This window comes from Melanotaenia boesemani, chromosome 12 (assembly GCF_017639745.1).
Source record: "Melanotaenia boesemani isolate fMelBoe1 chromosome 12, fMelBoe1.pri, whole genome shotgun sequence".
Lineage (NCBI taxonomy): Eukaryota > Metazoa > Chordata > Actinopteri > Atheriniformes > Melanotaeniidae > Melanotaenia > Melanotaenia boesemani.
In genome coordinates this window covers 18500728-18506727 of record NC_055693.1, presented here as the reverse complement: position 1 = coordinate 18506727, position 6000 = coordinate 18500728, and the positions used below count along the sequence as shown (strand labels likewise).

The 6000-nt window shown below is 39.2% G+C and overlaps 1 protein-coding gene across 1 annotated transcript in view; it reads left to right on the top strand.

The window, feature by feature from the left end:
* Window positions 1-433: 433 nt before the first annotated feature.
* b3galt1b (UDP-Gal:betaGlcNAc beta 1,3-galactosyltransferase, polypeptide 1b) overlaps window positions 434-6000 on the top strand; it is a 53377-nt gene continuing 47810 nt past the window's right edge. The window contains exon 1 of the mRNA XM_042000826.1: window positions 434-514. The gene's annotated coding sequence lies outside the window, so the exon portion shown is untranslated. The remainder of the gene's footprint in view (window positions 515-6000) is intronic.

The following is a 6000-nucleotide window of genomic DNA, read 5'->3' as shown; positions in this document are numbered from 1 at the left end:
AACATCAAACAGAAAATAAATACTTTGTGCAATGATTTTCAGACATTTAAATAATTGTTTCTTTAATTCAGTCTGTAGTCTTTAACCTTTATGGGCAGGCGCAAAACTACACACAGATATTTTAACCCTGTACTAACAGTAGAAACAGCAATAATAATAATCAAACACCTCAGGACACACTTGTGTTTATTCAGCTATCACATCTGCAGCATAAACGTTTTGACATCAAATAGTTTCCACGGACTGTCCATAAATTCTCCCACAGCGTCAATCTACCTTGCTACTATTGTCTCGTGCAGTCTTCACTTTCTCTACTTGAGTGGATTGGTGAGGAATTTATCGGATTACATTCTGATTGGTGGGCTCCTCGTCGTCAAGCGACACGTCAGCCTCATTGCGTCACTGTCGCGTTTCTCTCTTTTGGAGTAGACCAGCAGTGCTTCGGGATGCTGAAGCAGAGCAGGAGCGTATCACCAGTACCACGAGTGTGAGTGGGATGGATACACTGAGTGAGGTAGGTGCAGCAATGATGGTTGTTATCTTTTCCATCCGACGTGCCAAGTGCAGCGTAGGCTGAGCTTCTCGTGACATACGGAATTCAGCTCGTAGGCTTGGCTCTACTTTTTTTTTTTTTTTAATTCTGCATCGTGTGTGTGTGTGTGTGTGTGTGTGTGTGTGTGTGTGTGTGTGTGTGTGTGTGTGTGTGTGTGTGTTGGGGTCGTGGGATTCGTCCGTCCTCACATCATGTGTCCTTCTGGTTTCTGTGTGTTCATCTCGAGTATCATTCTCCATTATGGTGCTTTGATCTCTGCTTAAGCGCGTAAGGGTTGCACCCATCTGGGTCTTTAGAGATGCGGCTACTTAGACGCAATCCCCGCTGAGTCCAACACTGATCACTGTCCTGTTTGGCAGAGCTGTCACCCCAGCACTCCCCGTTAAAAATGCGTAGATTGTGCATCTGGGCGATGAGGATGAGGGGGTGCGTGGGGTTAAATATCAAACTTTTAGCAGGTGTGTTTTTAAATCTTAATTCCATTATTGTTGTCATTCCTCTCGGGAGTGGGACTAGTTGTTTTGCCTGCTCCTTGGATCCCTAAGAGGTGCTAACTTGCAACTTTTTCTCATTTTATTGATAATATTGTCTAGTAATGAACGACTCTCCTCTGACAAATGTGTTTGGAAACTTGGTTGGCTTTAGTCTTTGTTCGCTTGGTCTTACAATGTTAGCACTGTTTATAGAAACCGACGGAACATTTATTCTTTCATTTGCTAATTGTCCATACTGGGTCACTCCATTTTCGCTGTTGGGCTGGAGTCTATTTCAGCTAACATCAGGCAATAGGGGTAGAATAAACCCCGGACAGGTCTGTAGTCCATCTCAGTTTAATAAAGACACTAATGGCACAACAACAAACATGAAAGCGCATCCTCACTATGTTATTTAAAAACGAGGGCAACGTTTGTTTGTTTCTTTATGTAAACCGTGGTGGTCGAACAAGAACATTTCTGTCAAGCAACTGAAGACTTTCTACTTTTACTCTCATTTCTGAAAGATACTGTAGATGCTCCAGTTGATATTCATGTTATATGTCTTCTGCAAAAACATCTCTTATCAAAAACAAAAATCTCTTATCAATGTGACTTCATGCAACACTTGACTTAAATATTTTATTTCTTGTTCAAACACTGTGATGGAAATAAATAAAGAAGCTTTAAAACTTTAAAATCAAGACTCGGGTAACATCTCGTGAGGAGCTGCACATGCTGCCATTGCTAGTACTTAAGATAGTAAACTATTTAGATGCAACATTAAACCTTTCTGTTATTAGCCATGTGATGGGTTTTTGTTACATTTTCATCTCCTGGTAATGAGAGTACAGCTCTTTGCCAAAGTGCCTGTACATCTAAAAGCATCTTTTCACGGGTGAGCTTTATGCTGCTCATAATTACATGTCTGTGCCTGTGTGTGCTTACTGACTGCTCTCACTAATCACATTTCTGCAAGGTATAGTCTAGGGAGTCTAAAGCCTTAATCCCCTGTTTAAAGTACTCTATCTTTGCTCCGTCAGTGTTGCCTCCCTCTCTGCACCGGGCTTACTATCTGTGTTTATTGAAAGGTTGTCAATGTCTTTTTTATTTTGCTTTTTGTTTTGAATAAATATTGCATGTGATATTTTTGGAGCAGCTAGAAGGGTAAAAGTTGCCATTCGACCCAACTACATTCACACTTGCATTACATTACATGCTACACAGAAGTGCAGTTTTTGTGTACAGATCTGTGTGTATATATATATATATATATATACAGTATGGTAAAAATTACACAACAGTGTAGTGTTTACTTGTTCAGAACAGTCTGCATGGATTTTCTTTTTTTTTTTTTTTTTTTAACTTGTCCTGTCCAGCATCACAGCAAGCAAAATGATAATCTGTTTGCTGTATCGTGCTGAACAAATTTGCTCTGCCAAGGGGAGGCCTATGAGTAAGGCTCCTCTTGATAATCTGATTCATTTATTAATTTATTTACTTTGAATCACGGAATCTATGTAATCTTGCTGGACCTGACCGGAGGGGACAGAAAAAGATGGAAAATAGCGAAAAGAGCAAAAGGGAAAGAAGAAAGGAGACAAAAAGATCACAGACAGAAGGAAACGACCCTTCAATCCACACCATCACCAGACAACAAACTGTTACACCTGTACATGAACACACTAGGAAATTTCCTATAACTTTTACAAAAGTATAAACACACACACAGAAAAAACAGGGCTGCCAGTCATTAAGAGTTTTTAAATAATAACCAAATCAAAAAGACATAACAGCGACCAGATACTAACTCACAGGAAAAATACAAGAAAAAAAAAAAAAGAAAAAATTAATAATTATCGCTTAGTATTAAAACCCACTAGACAACTCAGTGACTGTGTCAGCATGCAGAGCGTGAGAAACAAGGAGTGATCAGTGATGAAGAGTGGTGAGTGAGATCATGCAAATGCGACCACGCCTCCACGGAGGCCAGAGGCAGACCAGGGCCTGGGTCGGGCCCTCAGCAGCAGACCCGGAGCACCAACCCAAGCCACCCCACCACAAAGACGACTCCAGCCCCACCCGAAGGGCAGCAGAGGAGAGCCCCAGCAAGAGCCCCCCACGGTCCCGGGGCACAGGCCCCAGTGGGCCAAGATCAGCAGCCGCCGGCCCCGCCAGGGACCGGCCACCCAGGGCAGCCCAAGGGAAGGGCCCAGTGCCCCAGGAGCCCAGAGGCAGCTGCCCCACCCCCCAAAGGCAGAGGGCCCACAACATGCCTAGGAGGACCAGGCCCCCCCAGACAGCCATCCGGCGCAGGCCAGCACACACCCCGATGTTCCAGCCGCACACCCCGGGAACCAGGGTGCTATCAGCCCCCTCCCCCCACTCCCCACCTACCTCAATCTGCATTGCATGGATTTTCTAATAATACGCTGACAGGTGCACAGGATATTTTCTGTGTTTCTGCCAGTTCCTTCTCTTTACACATTATTTACCAAAAAATGTAAAACATCTTCTGACCTATTTTACAATGGCTGAAGGCTAGTGGGTGGCAGTACACAGAATTTCTACTGTACATTTGTACGGTAAATGACTATAGTTCTTCTGTGTTAGCAGCCACTAAGGTTGTATAACACAATACAAAATATAAATATAGAAAGCCTTATTTTCTGTTTGTAAATGCCACAACAAAACAGCTTCAAAACCTGAGTGTGGTGTAAAGAAAACTGTGGCTATCAGAAAGTCATTATACACCGGATTCTGTGGGAGATGTATTGATGTAGCTCCCAATACAAATAATACAGACCTTGTGCTTGGGCCTCTGTCAAGGCTTGCTGGATTCAGCCAGTAGCTTTGTGGTTCTCATCTCAGAATGTGATCGTTTTGGTAAATTTCTCGGAAATGTGACAGATTATAAATAACGTTGGCTTGGCTTGTTTGTTTTTGTTTTATTACACTTAAAAAGTACTTTAAAAAAACAGTAGGTATTGACCAAGGTGCTCAACAGCAACAATACATTATATACATTATATAAAATATAAAATAAATTTAAGAACATAGTAAAAATGGGTTTTAAGTAGGGATTTAAAAATTGACAATGAGCAGGATGTCTAACATGCAGGCAGTGAGTTCCACAACCGAGGAGCTGCCGGTGCAAAGACAAAAAAACCCAAAATGAAACAAAAAATACTTTTAGTTTAAAATACTGATTAGTATTTTAGCTAGGTAGCATTGTAATACTGTCTTTTGTGATGCAAGTACATGTTGAGGTGCTCTTTTGAATTAGGCTGTGGTCATAATGGTAAACAATTTAGAAACCAGTCTGGGATTATGACGTTTGACATGGTGCAGAAACTACAAAAGCTCCACAAAGATGGGTATGTTATCAAGCTAAATACATGGATATGATCCATAGCTATACTTATATGTTTAAATGATGCTTAACTAGTACCAAGTGGTCCAATTGTTGATATTAGGTAGAACGATTTCTGCTTTAACATTATTTAAACCAAATAATAAGCTTAAAACATCTGTTTTTTTTGTGTTTGTTTGTTTGTTTGTTTTTTGTTTTGTTTTTTTTTGTTTGGGTTTTTTTTTTGAGAAGCCTTCATCCATTCATGAAAATCCCAGAAGATAGCTTCTGAAATACTCAAACAAGCCCCATAATTTTATATTATTTATATTTAATATATTTTTATGCTACATAATTAGATATTTGCAGGTGGGCAGGATTATGTAATGAAATGTCTATTTCTCTTCAGTTAGTCTGGTATTCTGAGGGTGAATCATGTGGGACATAACAGAATTGCCCTTCTTGTAATAGTATTGTACCTCAGTGGCACTGACTGGTTATACAGTCATATGACTCAAGGTTGAATAGAGACTCTTCCCTTGAGGATGTTATGATTCATTTAGTGTATGAACTGAGTTTGTTGCCAGCAGTAGTGGGTTTATAATTTTGTTTGGTGTTGCCCAGTTACAGACTTTGCTCGCATTGCCTGTAATAGTTTCTGTGTGGTAGATTTCTGTTGCTACATTAATGCTGAAGTTGTGTTAATGGAAATGGTAGAATTGCAGTAGATTCCATCTGAAAGATGAACATTTACACTTGATCTGTGACATGTGACACCAATGCAGTGGCGACCTAAGTGATATTACAAGGTTGGCCATTGTATGAACATCAATGTCCACTGAAGACACCAGGTTCTATATGATTTAGTTTAAATAAATGTGAACTTTTCTCACTAAATACTATATCAGTAAATTTCACCAAATGTAAGTGTGGTGTCATTTACTAAATTCTATCTTGATCAATGTTCTCTTGGTTATTTAGAAAGTAATTCTATAATATAGTTTATCCAATAACCCCAACTTCAGCCCACACAGGCCTTTCAACTAGCACCCCTTGTTGTTTGGTTTAGGCAATAAAACTGCTTGATTAGCGAAATCATTGAGGTATAAAGAATTTCAGGGATAATTTTTTCTTTTTAATTCACCATACTGGCATTTTAATGGCCAGAATTTTGAGATTCTACTAGAAGTTGTTCTTGTACACTAGAAATTGTCTTGTCAAGGAAAACCAGAATACTTAAATAAAGGCAGGGCATTTTTATTTAAAAAAAAAAAATCTGTAACTTAATATTAAAATAATGGATTCATTAAACATTTATTTTTAATAAAAGGAATTTTATACCTATACTTCTTGTTTCAGTTTTAAGTTATATCTATTGATGTCAAATTCTGGCATAAACGTTGATATATTAGTATTTAAAATTTTGCTCCATATCTTTACTTTTTTAAAATTTAGTTTTACAAGAAAATATGCAATTAGCCTTTATCTGGCATTGTGTGCGGTCAACATCATCAGCCTTTAGAGAAGTGTTGATGGAGCACTTGTTTTATTGATTATTAGATAGTGAGCAAGGTCTGATGAAGCAGACAGAATCTAGCAATGCAAAAAGGGATGCACATTGG